The sequence below is a fragment of the Corvus hawaiiensis genome, chromosome 3 (assembly GCF_020740725.1).
Source record: "Corvus hawaiiensis isolate bCorHaw1 chromosome 3, bCorHaw1.pri.cur, whole genome shotgun sequence".
NCBI lineage: Eukaryota > Metazoa > Chordata > Aves > Passeriformes > Corvidae > Corvus > Corvus hawaiiensis.
In genome coordinates, this window is record NC_063215.1 from 9778891 (window position 1) to 9797244 (window position 18354).

General features: G+C 44.6%; 1 protein-coding gene across 1 annotated transcript in view; it reads left to right on the forward strand.

The window, feature by feature from the left end:
* HS1BP3 (HCLS1 binding protein 3) overlaps nucleotides 1-18354 on the forward strand; it is a 51467-nt gene that overhangs the window by 18955 nt on the left and 14158 nt on the right. The gene's annotated exons all lie outside the window — the stretch shown is intronic.

The following is an 18354-nucleotide window of genomic DNA, read 5'->3' on the forward strand; positions in this document are numbered from 1 at the left end:
GGCTTCTACCACAAAACATCAACCCTCCAGCATCCACTGGATGTGCTGTTCTGGAGTACACTGGACTCTGTTTACACTGTCTGGAGCCGCTTTTGAGCGCTTTTCTTTCCTTTTTCCTTTGTCTGAAGGTGTCACATGCTAAATGACATTTAAGGCATAAGCAGTAACAGCTTGAGAAACAGTAATTGAATCAGAGCTTCCTGCTATCAGTATCTGGGTTTGTTTACCTGTCCAGTAATTTTCAGACAGTTTTCTTCACTTTTTAGGGTGTCTCAGGCTTTAGATGTCCAAGTAGAGAAGGTGTAGCTGTTCTTGATCTTCAGTAAGCACTGACTGACCCAACTGGATTGTTTCAGCCACCCAGAGTCACCAGCCACTACAGAATGTTCTTTGTCTTGGCTCTAGCCTGTGCTTTCAAAATGCTTCTGCATAGCAATAGGCAGTAACTGATAGTAACAAGCCAGACCCCTCTTAGGTGCTTCCCAGTGACATTAAATAATTTCCAGGTGATCATTCACTCTTGGTTCTAAGCTGGAGTCCCCTACACTAAGTTTGGTCAAATAGGATGATTAATACTGGAAGCACTGTTTGGACTTTGCTCCTGCCATTATAATAATATTTAACTGTAGATGTCCAGATATTGTCCCTTTATACTTGAAATATTTAATCCTTTAAATATCACCAGAAAACATTAGATATTACTCTTTTGACAAAACATGCTGAATTACCCAGCATCAAAGTTATTCTTATGTTAAAGGAGAGTTTAAAAATTTAAATAACTATTCGCAATGAGGAGTTAGATAAAGCAATACTTTCCACAAAATGGTCCTTAGTTTGTATGTTTACAAAAGCAGCTGTCCATTTTTGGATAGGAAAATGATCTATTGGGTTAGCAAATGCAATGCTATATTTTCCAACTTACAACAAATAGAAGCTGTAAAGAGCTTGCTATGCCAAAAAAAGCAAGAAGTTTGCTTTTCTGCTCTGCACCGTCTGACATAGCATTTGAAAGTCTTGATTATTTTGGTCTTCTAATGCATTGAAGAATGACAAAATCTGGTATTTAATCCTCATTTAGTTTATTGCTTCCATTCCTTCTGAGTACAGAATTCTTACTGAATCAAAATAACTTCATTTATATAAGAAGAATGGTCTTCACTGGGACAGAGCTGCAGCATGACATGTTATGCAGTCAGATGTTTTTCACTCTGAAGGAGTGGCTGGCTATCTATAAAAGAAACTTCCATATCTCTTTATTGTTATTTTTTGACTCTCACATGTACAGTGTTGGGGCAGAAACATGAAAGTGGAAACGAGAATCCTGGGTTGGACTTCACATTGTTTCTGTTCTCTTGTAACTCATCCTGCTTCCATGGAAGGTATTTTCATCTCACATCAATGGAGAACAGATTGGACATCAGCACTGTATCCCAGCTCTGTGCCATCTATTAAGAAGTGTCTGGGTGAAAGGCCAAAGGCAGGAGCTTAGTGGTCAGTGGATGGGCAGCTCTCAGGGGACCATTTTATGCCTGTTAAAATGGTCGGTGCTTACATGCTTTGAAGAGGTAGCTGCAGCCCCACAGCTTTAGTGCTTCAGATGTGCTTGAAGTTACTTTGGCATGGGAATGAATAAACAGGAGATGATGCAGATAGAGAAATGTGTTTAGTAGTAAATTGTCCCCTAGTGCCTAGTAAATTCAGGTTAAAAATTAAAAAAAAAAAAAAAAATCCATGTTCCTTTCCTCTCTGAAAAACCATTGAAAAGATGTAGGATGAGCACTGAAACAAGCCAGTGCATTTCATACAGTAGTGGTGGCCAGAGTGCTTTGAGCAGCAGAGCTCTGACCTTAATTGAATCATGTGTTTGGCATAATCTTACAGGTTTTTTGCTTTCTGGATGAGGATGAAACTGCTCCAGTAGCACAGGCCTCCATATGCTGTCAGCATGCTTCATTTGGTAACAACTTCTCCTCCTGGGCCAGAAGGCTGTGAATTGGATTTGGCCCAGCAGTGCTGCTGTGCTGCTGAACCACCCAATATCCACTTAAATATCTGGCCTTAGGGGTAAGATGCTAAACTAGGGCCTTTTTTTTTCTAGTTTTGTATTGCTGGTGATCATCTAGGTGGAAGCTCATAATGGTCTGGTTCCTTTTGCCTGGAAGAGACATCCCAGTGTTGTTGATTCTCTGCCTCACATTCAAGGCTGTGTCTGAGTTGTTCTGATGGCAGGTGGGCAAGCTCACTTGCCAATTCAGCTCTTCATCTTTTGTTGGTATTAATGATGATCTACAAGCTTCGTGTTTCTCTGCTTGATGGTTCTTACGCCTCAAAGCTTTCTCTCTGTGTTAGCAGGGTGGTTCTGGGATTCTTAACCACAGAAAGACAGGGGTTTTTGCTGTCCAGATCAGGAACATGTCAAAAACAATACATATTTCTGATTAAATTTTCATCGTTTAACACTCCTCCTTTTTTTTTTTTTTTTTTGCCCCAGAAACCTGGTTCTTCCTAGAATAAAAGGTGCTCAAAATTAAATTACATTTGTGGGATGCAGTGTTGAAATTCATTTAAATATGTTCTCTTCACCCCTCTGCCTTTCTTGATAGTTTAGAATATTGGTATTCCAGTGTATTGTCACCAATTACTCTGCAAGTTTTCCTGGACATTTGTAGAAATCTTTTCAGCTTCGGATAGAATCTACATGTCCTGTAAGAAAAATCACTCCTAATACAGAGTAAGATGATCCCTTGATATCAGCTGTGCATAAGGGAATGAATTACAGTATACTCACTTTGTAGCAGTGGCACACTTTTAGCTCTATTTCACTTTTCTTAGCACTGTAAGTATACAGTGACTTGTAAGTTGCTGTAAGGATCTCATAGCATTCTTTTAAAGTTAGCATCTCTTGGATTTGGGTCATTTTTCATTTTTTTTCTCAAGCCACAATCATTATAATTTTCCTTTGTTAAAATGTTTTAATTCCCTTATAATTAGGAAATCAGATACATGTTTAACTCCCCATTGTAGGGGCAATATTAGGTATATTGACTTAGCTTTGTCACTGCTCTTTATCACTCTTTATCACTCTTCTTTAAATCTTCTTTAAATCCATTGCAGATACATATTTTTAAAACCTTAGTAGGCTACCATGGTGCTTTGGTATCTGGGTTTTTAGCGCTTGCAGTATCTTTTAACAGTGTTTTAAAGGATTTTCCTCATAAATTGCAAAATAGTACTGTGTGGCTAGTCTCAGTTGCAGGGAGTTCTCCAACTGGAATGCCTTTAGGAATGAAAGGAACAAGAGCGATGGATCTGAAAGAGGCTAATCCTCTGAAGGGCAAGGCATGGAAGAGAGACACAAGTTGGATTAGCTATTCACCTGAACTTGATGGTACTGTTGAAAATTCTGCAATGGAAAAAGGTGTGATTTGCCAGTGGTTTGAGGGAGGTTGGCATGGAGAGAGGGGAGCTGTGTGAAGCAGGGATCGAGAGCAACAGCAGGGATCGAGAGCAGCAGCAGTGCTCAGCCAGCTCGGCCGTGCCAGGGTGCCTTGGCCAGGGCTGACTGAGCTGTGTCTGGCCGTGGCTGTACCATGACATTCTCCTGTCCTCTCAGTGAGGTTGGCTGTGTCCAGAATGCCCACTGGAAGTGGCTGCTGGCCTGTGCTGCCTCCTGGGCTGTGGTTGGGATGGTTTGGCAGAAGGCAGGTTGTCCCATGCCAGGGGGGTACCAGGGACTGATCTAACAGCTTGAATTGTTGAACTGAGCTCCTGTGCTCAGGCCCAGGCTGTGAGGGCATTACTAAAAAAGCCAGTATGGCCCTATGTTCCTCTACCCACAGAGCTTTCTGCCTGCTGCCATCTTTGCTCCACTCTGCCCTCAAGGTTCTCTAGGGCTTGGCTTTCTGTAGGGAATTCAGGCATCCAGTTGTGGATTTTTTACTTAATTCAAGCAAGATCAAGTTGACATTTCTAGGTCTTAATCTTAAAGCAAGTTAAAAAACACATCACGGTAACTGAATTGGGTTTTTCTTCTTCCTCTGTGGGTGAAATACAGAGTTTTACTGTTTGTATGTTGAAGCCAAGAGCTTTAGCATCCCTCTCCTCCCACTTTGGAGTTAACAACAACTGAATTTAATACTTGTATTCAGTTCATTCCAAAAAACATCAGACAGCAGCTGATTAAAATGACTGCAAACCAGCTCCTCTGAACAAAGTAGCAGCCACTCTGGAAAAGGAGTGTGGCTGCCTCATGGGTTAAAAGATGCAGCAGCCCTTTCAGTGCATGCATTTTTTCAGCTGCAATTAACTTCTGAGGTAATATTTGTTCACCACTTTGGGAGAACCCACCTTTTCCTGAGCTTTCTTTTCCTGTCTTCATCAGCTCTCTGCAGCTCTCACAGGAGGCTCTCCTCCACACACAGTTCCTCCCTTCTGTCCTTTTTCCTTTGCCTCCCTAAATCTTTCAGTGTCAGCATATATTTCCTCAGGCATAGGTTTTTCCTGGCAAACTGCACAGAGGTGAGTATTCCCTAGGAAAGAGTTCTTCTATCTCCTCGTGAGTCCTGGAGCGTTTCGACTCTGTGCCTTTACTGTTGTTTCACAGGATTTCCCCTGGTGGCTTCTCCTCATCCAGATTTGTGCCTCTCCTGAGGAATACAGACACGTGGGTAGGTGGAAGCTTTGCATCTGTTGTGTTTAAACACAGCTACAGCTAAGTCCTGACAATAGTTAGGAAGGGATGGGGCTGGTGAGGGCTGACCTTTTGGGTGTCTTCTGCCAGAGGTTTTTTCAATCTGTGTAGCTGTTTATTGCTGGGGTCAAGCTCAAGCACCTCCAGTGCTAGAGGTTTGCTGTTGCTGGGTTTAGTTGGTGAGGAGATTATTAAAGCACTCAGTGCTTTTCCTGGCTGCAGATGAAATGGGTGATGGCTTGGAGCAGCAGATTGGCAGGGAATGAGCAGCCAGGAGCCAGCCCTGGCCTTGCTAGAGCCTGCGGAGCCAGGCAGGCTGCAGGAGGAGATACCTTGGCACACAAGCCAGCAGTTGTTTCTGGGTTGCATCCTACACCTTCGTGTTTCCCAGCCCCTTAATGGCAGCCAGGCTAGAGTTTGACTCCTGAGTTGTTGATCCCAGTGCTCCCTTTCCTTTGCTCTTCCCTGTTGTGGTAGAAGACCCTGGAATGGCCTCAGCCTTTTGTCTTCAGGGACGAAATGAGTGGCAACATTTGATCTCGCTTCCTCTGCCAGAAACCTTGGGCAGCTGAGAGTGGCTGTTGAAGAGGCAGAAGTCAGCTTAAGGGGAATCCTGCATTTAGCATCTTTCCAAGTGGTTTTATTGGTGGAGTGCCCAGAGCTGTAATAGGTGAGGGCAGTGTACTTTCTTATGGATTTTCCCCTCCAAGGAAGAAAATTTCTGCAGGCTGGAATGGCGTTGTAGCACAGCTGCTGTCTGCTGGACAGATGGTCTGGAGCAAACTCGTCAAAATTTGTGTTCAGCTGCTGTGCCTTCTGGTCCTTGGCTGGCAGGGTTGTATTCCTGCCACTCCTCAGGCATCCTACTCCTCCAGGCACTCGCAAATTCACAGCTGCCTTTTGGTCCAGCCAGGTACGTGTTTGCCTTCCCCTCTGAATTCAGTAGGATTTATACACAGCATTAAAACAACTTGTCTTTTTGTCCTGGTCAGCTAAGAGGGAGTGAAGGTGTCAAAACATCAAAGAAGAGAGAAGATACTGGTTATTTTTTCTTTAATAAAATTCAGATAGTCAAAACAATGAACGAGAAAATAGGGCTTTGTTTTCCTAGCAGTGTGTGTATTCGTGCTCACAGCTGTGAAGCCTTCAGAGATTTAAACAGGCAAATCTTTATTTTCTGTCAGTTGTTGAGTCACAAGCTTAGGTTGCAAGGCATGTTTGACCATCACTTTACCAAGTGACACAAGTATTTGTCACAATTCCAATCCAGCTGCTGTCAGATTGGCAATTCACAACATCCCAGTAAACAACCCCATTGGTCTTCTACTGACAGATGAAATTTTTCTGAAAACCAAGGATAATAGTCTGGTATAGTGTTCTTCTCCATCAAAGAGAGGAGAAAGAAGAAAAGGGAGCAAAAATTCTGTAATACCTACCCAGTTAAAGGAAAAGCCTCACTTTTCATAAATTGTCTGGTCTCAACCTTTTTTAGGGGCAACTTTGTAGCCTCTCCTTGGGGTTGTTTTTAAGTGAATGACTAGGGAGTAAAGCAGGTCGGCAGGAATTCAGTCCCTCCAGTTTGTCTCTCCTGAACCTTTTTGTTTTGATAGATGCTTTGTGAGTGGTATTTTCCCATGCAGTGGGCTTTCCTTTCTCTTCTGCCGCCAATCCCATCTCCTGAGAACAGCTTCCAATGTGTTTGTTTAATGCAATCTTGCTGTTCCCCCACAAATGGAAGGTTGAGGGTGATTGAAAGAAAACGATGGAAAATTAAGCCATGTTTAGCTGCTGGATCTCACGGAATCATCCATATTAATCCTGTGTTACGTCTTTTGAGTGGGAGAAGCCTGATCTCTTGGCATAACTGTACCAAGGCTTGTGTGGCTCCAGGCAGTGGACCTGAGACCCTTTCCTGGCTGTACTGTCCAGCCAGGGGAGTTGAGTTGGACATGTGAAGGTCTCGGCCCTCTTCTCTCATGGCTTTCTTTGGGAGGGCAGACTGAATAGAATTATGCTCAGGAAAACAGATCTTTGGGTACCCCCGGGCTTGTAGTTGACATATGTTCTGTGCATAAGAGCTCTATATTGCACAGGTAATTGCTGCTATGTCTGCTCCTGGCAATCAGAAAGAACTGTACCTTGGGATCAGAGCTAGGGAACTCACACTGTTGGTGGGGTTTGGAGTAGATACACAACTCACAGCTCTAAAGTTGGCTGCTCTGTGTTTTCTTTGATTTTGGAAATAGGCATTTCCCTGGCCTAAGGAAAACTTGTGAGAGTCCTCCCTCTGCCAGCATTGTCCTTATCTGCATTCATATTTCCCTGTCTAGTGTTGGATTTTTGGTCCCATGAGAATATTTAAGCAATCGCCTGGCTTAAAGTTCAGTGGTGAGTTTCTGTCATGACTGGCTTGAGTGATTCCAGTGCATACATAGGTGGAACATGAGGATCCTTTGGGAAAGAGTTTAAGTAATTATTTTAATGTGCTTCATTTTCTTTCTGATTAGAACACAGAATATACTTTAATGGGTTTTATAAATAGTTAATTTGTGTTTATGCCATCATCCTAAGCCCAAAGGGCTGAAAATAGCTCTCTTGTCTGTGTAGTGTTGCAGCTGTGTGTACCATCCGGTGGTGTTTTCAAGCAGAACACAAATGTAACTACACCTGGGGTAAAATGCAGCAAGGACTTAATTTCTTCATGCAACACTTCGTTGCAGCATCAGGCCGTAAGTGAAGAACACTTAATTCAACTGGAAATGCAGAGGGAATTGCACCCATGTAAATGCAAATACCCAGCTTGGAATTTGACCAGATTGCTAAAGCAGATTGTCTGCTTTTAAGAAAGATTTCACGGGATTTGTAACAGACCTGGTTCATTGTTTACAATGTACTAAAGGGATAAAACTTAACATGGACTTTTCGGTATACAGGACTGTAGAGCCAAGTAATACCAGGGAACTGGAATAAAATGCCATTGCCACTAGCTGGCACCAGCTTTCAAATAATTTCCATAGTCCTCTGAGTGAACTCTTGGCTTTTGGTTTCCCCCTCCCGTATGGCAGCGATGCACAGGCATTTGCAGCAGAGCTGGGCAGCACTGAAGGTGTGCAGGAGCTACTGTGAGCCGCTCTGCAGGTGTATCCAGCATTACTTAACTGAGACAGGAGGAGTAGTAGGCAGGAGATCCTTTAGAGAGGCTACAGGATAAATTTATAACTACACAGAATCAAAAGTTCTTTTTTTTTTTTACTTCTCCTTTGGAAGAGGATTGAACATGATGTAATTGGGCAGATTTAAACGTGTTTTGTTTCATGGACTTTACAATAATAGGATGACTCAAGTCCTTAATTAGAATAAAAAAGCATTACCTCATCGATGAGCCTGCTCCTTTCACCAAGGCAGGACAAATCTTTAATCGACAGATGCAGGGAACTGCTCATAGATGAGACAGACTGCTAATGAGGATGGATTCAGAGCTGCCCTATTGCTTTACTGTTCACTGAGTAAAACAGAATTTCTGGCCATAGAAGCTGTGGGGTGAATGTGTGCTCAGTTTAAGTCGAGATGGGAGACTTGCTTTTCCTTTCATCTAATGCTGTCAGGTTCCTAATTCAGCAGACTTAATAAAACCATTGTTCCATTTTCCCCCTCGACCTGCTGCAGACATTTCTGTCTTCATTTCAAAGGATCAAAGAATCAGCTTTTGGAATACCATATTTGAAAGCAATCTGTAAAACTTTGCCAAAAATGCATGATTTAGCTATATAACTATAGGCTGGTACTAATTAACACACCTGGGGGGTCATATCTCTTACTACTTGCCCCTTGCAGCATTTGGCCAGGTCTGGAATCATCTGAAGTATCAATTAAAAAGGAACAGTCCTAAGGACAGATGCATCTGGGACTCAGCAGCTCTTCATTCTGCACTTGAATTTCTTGGGTCATATCACACTACTTAAAAGTTAGATTTCTCCATTATCCCTTTAGTAAAAGGAATAAAACTGATTTTATAGATCTGCCTGGGGGAAAATTTCCCTTTGCACAGAAATGTGGCATTCAGATAGTTCTTAATGACCATTGTCATTGAAGCAAAAGAAATGCTTTCCATTACCTTCTGTACATTTTGGGTAAGAGTCAAACCCTTTCTTTCCATATTGCCTGAGATGCCCAGTCATATCCAGATCACAGGGGGAGTAAAATTTATTACAACAGTGAAATACACAGCTCTGGTAGGTGGTTTGGCTGTGGCTAAACTAGTAAATAAAAGCAGAGAGGAACTGTAGCGTTGCTTTTGCCAACTAGAATAAAGTAGCTTCTGTCCAACAGCTAAATCCTTCTGCTCCCCAGAGCAAGCTGGCTGTGTCCAAAACAGGAAGGGCCCCTAAGCTTGTACTGATCCCTAAACTTTGTCTAGGCATCATTTGGGAAAGCAATAATTAGCCTGGGCCTAATTCATACCGGGGAGCATGCTAAAAAACTCACAAGGCATTTACTGTGCCCCAATTATCCCAGCCCAAGCACTCACCACATTTATTTGCTGTTGACCTTTTGTTGCCCTCAGGGCAGCCTGAGGAAGGTGCATTTTTAGGAGTTAGGATTGGAGCAGTTGGGGCCCTGTAACGAGGTGCAGGCAGTGCTGAGTGTATGCCTGGCACCTGAGGATGCTCCATGGCCATAAACCCCCAGGGGCATTTTGCAGCAAGGGTGGTCTGGCTGCTGTGGCTCTTCTCAACTGGCACTCTCTTGGGTGGTGGCATAGCTCAGGAGCAACCCCGGGGCTGGAGAGGTGCAGCCTGCCTCTTTTGGGCTGTAACAGAGTTCACCCATGTGGGTGTGAGCTGTGGTGTATCAGGTGGCTTGGAAAAGATCTTGACTTCGATTTTCACTAGTATAGATTATTTTCTGAAGTCTGCTCTATGAACCACGATTTTCTGTAGTAACTGCTCTTTGTCACGATACACAAATGGATTGGAGTGTCATGAATGGAAGGCTTCTAAGCTTCTCTCTTCCTTGCTTTATTGGTTTTTGTCTGTAATAGCATCTGAGGCATACTTGATGGCATCATTAAACACAGAACATGATGTCATGCCCTCAAAACTATCTGATATTTCAAAACATCTCAATTTTCATCTGTGTGATGGCTTATCTGCCAGCATAGGCTGTTGTTGTGTGTAACAGTCTTGGCCTGGAACTTGTTCCTGAATCATCCGTCTTTCTCCTCTTGGCTGTGAGTGACAGAACCATGGCCCCAACTGTTCCTGTAATATGAAAAAAAGCAAATGTGTTCTCAAGAGACTCCTGAGGGATAAACCCACACTTCCTCCCTCAGGGGCCGTTACACCAAACCCTGACCTCATTGGAGTTGTTTTTATTTGTTCAGTGGTGCTGCCAAGAGACAAGGGCAGTGCCACACAATGCAGGATGCTGGAAGGAGAAGCACATGGTCCAGAACTGTGTGCCAAAGTCTCGGGAGAATTAGTTTCAATTCTTCATTTCAAAGACATCCTGTTTAGGCTGCAGATAGCTCACTTCTGGTTTTCAGGACCACATTTTGTTCCTGACCTGTAAAGGAACAGTGCTGGCATGCTCTGATGTTCAGAGGTGCTGTGAGAGTGAATTCTGAAAGGTTGTGAGGTGTTTTGGGGCTATCCAAACATTGTGGTTTGTTGACAGTAAGCATTGGTTTAATTGGAGGTGGAGCCTGTTGTAGCCCTTACTCTCACGGAGGAGCTGGTCTGCCAGTCCTTTTCCAGCTGTTGGCAGCACAGCACCATTGCTCATAGGAGGGATGCCGTCATGGTGCCATTGTGTGCTGCTGGTGGATATTACGAAAGATGCGAAGGTGTCCTTAAACCCTACAGCCAAATGGACGAGACGGCAAAGGACAGCAGTCTCCTTTCTGTGCTCTGCTTATCACTTCTTCCTGGAAGGGGCTGGTATCCAGGACCCCTCACAAGGACCATTTCTAGAAGGTGACATGGACATCAAGCTTCCCTCCATATACAGTCTTCTGGCAGTATCACACCAGTCTTTGTTCCTTCAAACACCCCCACTTTGTTCTGTGCCCAAAGCATGTCATTAGCACCAGTTCAGGCTATGACTTTGCAGAGCTCTAGCACAACCCTCATGTTATTTCAAGCACTTTGAACTTAAAAACAGATGCAGAATAAACATTCGTTCCAGGACACCACACAGAACAAGGGAAGACCAAGGCCAAGTGTTTTAAAGGATGGATACAGTCCTGCACCAGCCCTCTTGTTTCACAGGGTAGGTGTGTGTGCTGCCTCCTGTGCTCATGGCACCTTTGCTGTGGAATTCACTGTCAAAATCTTTCCCTTCTTCAGAGAGACCACCAGTGGCCCACCAAAGCCACTGTGTCAACTGCCCTCCTCAGCTGGGCATGGGAGAGAAATTATGACAGACTCATGGGTTGAGATAAGGACAGAGGGAGATCATTCACCAGTGACCGTCACAGGCAAAACAGGCTCCGCTTGGGGAAATTAACTGAATTTATTACCAGTCAAATCAGAGTAGGATAATGAGAAATAAAATTGAATTATAAAATACTTTCCCCCAACCCCTCCCTTCTTCCTGCACTCAACTTCACTCCTGATTTTCTCTACCTCCCCTCCAGCAGTGCAGGGGGATGGGGAATGGAGGATGGGGTCATGCATCACGTGTCATCTCTGCTGCTCCTTGTCCTCCGGGGGAGGACTCCTCACACTCTTCCCCCATGGGGTCACAAGTCCCACCAGCAAACCTGTTCCAGTGTGGGCTTGTCTCTTCATGGGCCACAGGTCCTCCCAGGAGCCTGCTCCAGTGTAGGATCTCCACAGGTCACAGCCTCCTTCAGACATCTACCTGCTCCAGACTGGGATACCCCACAGGCTGAAGGTGGATCTCTGCTCCCCCATGGGCCTCCAGGGGCTGCCGGGGCACAGCTGCCCCACCATGGGCTGCACCAGGGGCTGCAGGGGACTCTCTGCTCTGGCACCTGGAGCATCTTTTCTGCCTTCTTCGCTGCCCTGGGCATCTGCAGGACTCTTTCACATTCTCATTCTCTCCTGGCTGCAATTGCAGAATAATTTTTCTCCCTTATCTATGCGATCATAGAGGCACTACCACAGTGGCTGGTGGGCTCAGCCTTGGCCAGTGAGGAGTCCCTCTTGGAGCTGGCTGGCATTGACTGTCAGACATGGGGAAGCTTCTAGCAGTTTCTCACAGAAGCCACCCCTGTAGCCCCTGCCCGCTACCAAAACCTTGTCATGCAAACCCAGTACAGCAGGTACCAGTGTCCCCTCTTGGAAGAGCAAAGGAAGATGAAGTGAGACAGGAGTGAGGCCAGAAGCTGGGTGGGCAGCATGAAGGGGCTCGGCTACAGGAACAAGTCAGCCCTATGAATCAGCATTTTGACCATGTTTGACGTACTGTATTTTTACAACCACACTGACTCTCTGGTGTTTGTTCTCTGTCCTGGCCACATGGTGTGCGAAAGGTCTGCTGTAGTATTTCTGCCTATGGATCCAAATCCTGAAATGCCCTGGGTCTGTGTTTTCTGTCTGAAATCATCATTCTTCCTCCAACATTGCCATAGCCACTGTAACACCAGGGAATAAAAGCTTAAAACATTGTGCAGTTACTTGTAATTGCTACTCCCCTGCATCATTTCAGCACTTTTCCACTAGTCCCTCTTACTGACACAGATCAGTGATACAGTTTCTGTTCTGTGTATTCAACCGAAGATTCTCCTTACCAAACCTCAGGTAATTTTTCACGTCTCCAACTTATTAAATGGTACAAGATTCTTCACAGTGTAGAGCTTTAATGTTCTTTGAATGCATTTAGGATTTGTGAGTCAGCAAACTGACCCCAAGGATCAGGCTCACACTGTGAGTGACCAGTAGCTAAGCCTGGAAAAGGCTCTCCTTGGCTGATGGAGCACTATGTTTGTTGCTTTTTGTCCCCACACAAGCCTGAGGTCTCACATCATCTGGGGTATGAGAGCCTGAGATGTTTACCAGCATTTCTGCCCACAGTCTGTTTTCCCTGATCCATTTTCCTTGCAGCACAGGAACCTTCAGTGTTTAATGCAGCCATCCCAAGGGGCTGGCAGGCAGGAGCAGATCATTGGGTGGCTGAGCAGGAGAGCAAGGAGTGGGCTCTGAAAGGAGTTGTGTGGATCTACAGGCTCATGTTGCTTGTGTCAAGTCATAATCCTCAGAGATGCTAGCTGGAGGCCTGAGATCATCTATCTGCCAGCTCTGAAGGGTGCTGTGGGAATAGTGTGTCACTGTGGCTGGGCTGAGCTCAGAGATTTTTTGCCGGTAGGAGGGGAATTTTGTTACGATTTTGGAATATTATCATGGCTGCCAAATAACACCAGCAGTGAGTTGGATCATGTGCATAAGCCAGAACACTTGAGAAGGCTGCTCATTCTGTTTTCTTTCAGGCACGTGTTGTGGCTTGCTGGCACTTAGCAGGTTCCAGTGATTCAGTGCCCAGCCCCCCTGTGCTCCCCAAGGGGCTCATGGTGCTTCCCCACTGGACTCCCCTCCAGCCTGACAGCCAAGTGCTGGCACATCAAGCTCAGTGCCCAGCTCCTGGAATTACTGACCTTGCAAAAGCTTCTCTGCTAAGAGCTCAGGCTAGTTAGCGATAAAATCATAAATAGGAATCCAATTTAAAAAATGCAGAATTATGTCAGGCATTTTTCTGCTTACAGCAGACAGCAGCCCCTAGGCAGCTGCCACTGCAGAGCCTCAGTGTCTTGCCTAGGAGGGAGAGTTTGCATCTGGGGTGTTCCCTGGTGTGACTGTCCCTACAGTCTGACCTCCAGCAGTGTCTGCAACATCACAAGTGGAATTGCTTTGTGCAATAGGTATATCCATGGCCTAGGGAATATTTCACCCAGAGCAATTTTATCTTACCTCTGTTAAAAAAAAAATCATTACAAGAAACCTGTAGGCAGGAAAGCTGTGTTCTCTTTTCATGGAAGATGTTTTGATCTCATGATCAGCAGGAGAGGCAGCAGCCGGAGCACGGTGCTGTGTCTGCAACAGCGGTGTCATTTAGCTCTGACAATGTCTCACTGTGTCCTCCTCTCTTGTAGTTCCTATGGAGCCATCTCTGAGTTGTGGTGAGAGGTCTGTTTTACCCATGGCACAGCCAAGAGGAAAAAGTGACCTCTGTGAACAGTAAGATGGGAGGCAGGGAAGGCAGTGGGGAACCAGGCTCAGCCCCATCATCCCTCCTCCAGTCGATGCAAATCCTGCTTGGCTACTGCTGGAATCTGCTCACTGCCTTGGTAACTGGCCCTTCTCAAGCTTTTCTTAAGCTCTTTAGATGTGGTGTGACACGTATGTCAGACAAAATTTAAGACTGGAACATCATGTGCAGGTTGCTAGAGGTTTTCTGTAGGCTGGGGGTTGGTCTGTGCAGGTACCAGGCAAAGAGAAGGAAAGGTACCCTTCAGACTGAGCTTTATGTGGAGCGTCAGGGATTAGAGAGGCCAGACATTTTTTATGCAAACATCCTCTATCCTATTTGAAGCTTTTCTGTTGACAGACAGAGAAAAAAGAGTTAGGTCTGCAGTCTGGGCTCTTGTAGCCGTTTTGCTTTAGAATGTGGTGAGGAGGCAATTCAGGTGAGGCAGTAGCAGAGTGGAAATGGTCTCCTCTTGAGGAGCACAGTGTGAGGCCAGGGGGCTGGCAGCATTCTGTTGTGAGGAGTGAAAGATTAAATAACCTAAAATTAAAACTTCATTAAGTAGAGGTAGCGGTTACAGTCAGGCTGCCTGTCCTGGAAGGAGGCACCAGACAGTTGCAGATCCTGCTGATTTGATCTTGCCAAGGCCTGTAGTGAGACAACACCTTAAAACTTTTAGTTTTAAGCTGAAAAAGGGTAGGTTTAGATGAGATATAGATACAATAAAGGTGGTGAGACACTGGCCAAGAGAAGCAGTGGATGATGGCCCACCCCTGGAAGTGTTCAAGGCCAGGTTGGACAGGGCTCTGAGCAACCTAATGACCAGGTGTCCCTGTACACAGCAGGGGGGGTTGGAATAGGTGAACTTCGATGTCCTTTCCAACCCAAACCATTTTCTGATGATACTGTTGCATGAGGTGTGAGTGCCCAACACATCTGAAAATGAGTGTGTGAATGTGTGAAGATGAGGTATCAACTGTTCACATGTTCAGTGCTTTTTCAGGAAATAGCTCTAACAAGAAGCTACAGTAGTGTGTTCATGTGGGGAGGGGAGGGGGTTTCAGCATTGAAGAAACCAATCACTTCGCCAAAATGGTTGCTATTTGTATTCATCACTTCTAGTTGCTACTTTTAAGAAGTCTCAGCATGACATTGCATACGTTCAGTACCTTTAATTTCCTCTTTGTGAGGCCTTCTTTTTAAGTGTTTGCTCCCAAATCTGTTGAGAGTGTGGCAGAAAACATGCTCACTAGCAAGTTTTTTTCACACACAGTTTCAGCTTGGGTGGCTTGGATTGTGAGGCTGCTCAGGATGTTTTGTGAAGAATGTCTCGTAAAGGGATGATGTTGGCAGGTTGATTTAATTACAGTGGTCAAATTTAAATTCCTGTGGCACATTTTATTGCTGACTTATACTCCATATAGACATCACTTTACAGGCATGCAACACAGTACTCACTCAAGAATTTGTTCGTTTTGGAGCGACAGACCTGTAACAATCATTAATTAATGTAAGAGAATGAATTTTTTTCTTAGCATGTAGTTGTTACAGGGTTAAAAAGAGTTTCCTGAGAAGTAATTCCTGAAATGTAACTATTCCTGAAAGTAATTCCTTTAGCTTGAGTAGTGACTTTAAAGGAAATAAACCAAGGAATAATGTCTTTCAGAATTTGTTAAGTCCAAACTGTTCTCCCTCAGCAAGTCTTACACTCTGGTTTAGTCTAGAAAATCTGAGGAAAACGATAAAGAAATCTCCTTTATGTTAATTTTCTTTCTTTGCAGTCTACTCTGTAACCTTAATTCCCTTGCCAGGCTTATGAGTGCCTGAGTGCTTTATTAATTATTTAGTTGAAAACATTGTAGGAAATGTTTTCTGTATTATGATTATTGCTAATGATCTGTGTATTAAGCAAAAGTTGTCCATCTGTGGTCTTCTCATCTGCTTTCAAATTACATTGGAAAAGGATATAATCAGAAAACTTGGGGACAGGTTATAAACACAGCTTGCCTTTGTTTAGGAAGAACAGGTACTCTCGAGTTCTGAACCCTTGAGAAAAATCTGTTCCTTCAGGCTCTCTTTCCATCTGCTGCTCTGCTGGAACAATAATCCAAGGCTGACCTAATCTGGGAGCTGCAGCAGACAAACTTTGCAACTGAATGCTCTTGTTCCAAATGATTTCTAATTGGAGATTTATTTCATCAGTTACACATGATCTTATTTTGAGACATGCCAAAGCCATTTAAAATACTGTAAATTAGCGTGTTGTCCACAAGGAAAATATTTCTGTGTGAGGTAAAGTATCCCTGCAGCCAGCACTTGTCATGGTGGCTTAATGCTTAGGAGTGAGGCTGTGTGAGTGATGGGCTTTGAATTTCTATTGGTCATCCCTTGGCCAAAGCGGATGAGAATGACTCCTTTTGTCCTGTCTGTTGTTATCAGGCAGCTCTGGAAAATGAGCACTGTTGAGTGAAAAGAAAGCAGCAGATGACATTTTGTTTTCTCCACAAACTAGTGTATAGGATCTTTGTTTTTCAGACGTGGTTTTCAAGATGTGCTAATATTGCTGCTATTTTAGCTGTAGCTGTTTTGTTCAAGCCTGAACGTAGATTTGTGGGAATTGGGACGTCCATTTATATTAGTGAGCTCTTGCCTTGTAAAATTCCATGGATACCTAATACATGAGTATGTATATTCTGAATAAGTCTTTTTTAATGTTACTGTTACAGTCCTTTTCTGGAGCATAATCTTATTTCTATAAAAAAGAGATGGTCATATTTTCAGAATAATAAAATCTGAAAACTTCTGCCTGTGTGCTGAGGTTACATGTGCTCTTGATAACGACACTCATTGTTTTAACCCAGCAGTGAGCATGGGGCAGGGACTCCTCTCTGTATGGAGCACAGTAGACATGCTCTGTGACTTAAAGCAGTGTTACCCAGCTTTGGATCCGGGGTTCCAGTGTTTCACAAACGCTATCACACACACAGGTCTGGAAATCTTCTGACTTTGGAGTCTCTTAGCCATCCTCGTTGCCATTTTCCACAGAAAGCTTTTGTGCATTGTGGCTGTGCCAGTGAGACCTGGAGGCTGCCAAATGAGTGACCTACATTGTGTCAGTAAACAGGAGAACTGTGCTCACAAAGTGAGTGAGGTTTGAAACTGTCTGCATACAGGGTTTTGTTGACATTTTCATGGGTGATTTGAGCAGCATTTGGGAGCCAGGAGTCTCAGCTGGACTTTAAAGTGTTCCAGCAGCCTGCCTAGGTGGATTTGTATACTCTAATTTCTGATCGTCCAGTTTTGGTCCATGTCAGTTAGGAGGCCAGTCTTTCTGTACAGTCACTGAGGAGGCAGTCTGGCTCCTTTTTAGTCAGAGCAGGAGACAGGAGTGTTATTTGAGGTACTCTCATAGTGCTTCCTGTGTAGACATCTATCGCTCTCTCGGGCTCCGTGGGCTCTGCAGTTTCTGTGCTGGAGCACGAGGTGCAGCGATCTCTCAAAAGCCTCTCCAAAGCGAAGCCGCTCAGCAGGACAGGCCACACACTCACCCAGGTGTGCACGCACAAATGCACGGACAGCTTCAGTAATATGGTCAGAGGCAAAGAGGCAGGAAGGGGCTCTGCACAGGGTTCCACAGGAGCAGTTTATTGCTTCCACACTGTGAAGGATCCCAGAGGCAAAGACGAGAGCAGTGGAAAGCTCAGGTTTAAGTACGGGAGTGGGGCAAGCACCAGGGACCAATGGTGAAGCTCTGGGGGAGTGGTGAGGGGCAAAGGCCAGTGGGGAGAACCTGGAGTGGAGAACTTTCTGGGATATGAAATATATAAGGTAGCAAGGGGGTGGAGGGGCCACGGGCCAACCAGGGAAGCAGAACTGGGGTAGATTAACATAACAGAACACTGGACCCTGGGAGAAGCTTTTCTGGTCACCCTAACCTGAGGAGAATCTTTTGGTACTAGGGACTTGTCCCACCAGCAGACACTCTTTATCCCTTGTAACGTAGGCTCACCAGCCACCACAGACGTCAGTAAGGCTCAACTGAGTAAATAGTTTCTGCTGAACAAAGGATACATCATCTTTAGGGCTGGTTTGGTTTTTGTTAAGGTTTTAAAAGTCACTAGAGTGATGTTCCCAAAGTTCACTTGTTTCATAAATGAAGAAATAGCAATAACACGGGTCATCTTCTGCCAGCTGGATGCTGATAGTTTCAAAATGTCAGATGCCAAGGTTGTGAGCATGATGTATGAAGAAGGTGCTAATGAAGTGCAGGGTTTGAGTACAGTAATACTTTGAAAGACTCAATGTTCCTTCATTTCTGTCTTCCCCAAAGACTCTGCATTCCTACACAAGTTTACTGCACCCTGGTACATCATTGTCATCTAATTACCTGTCCTTGCAGCTTCTTCTCTGCCTGGCTGCCAGCTTGGGATTTCACGATCAGCTCAGCTCCGGCTGAG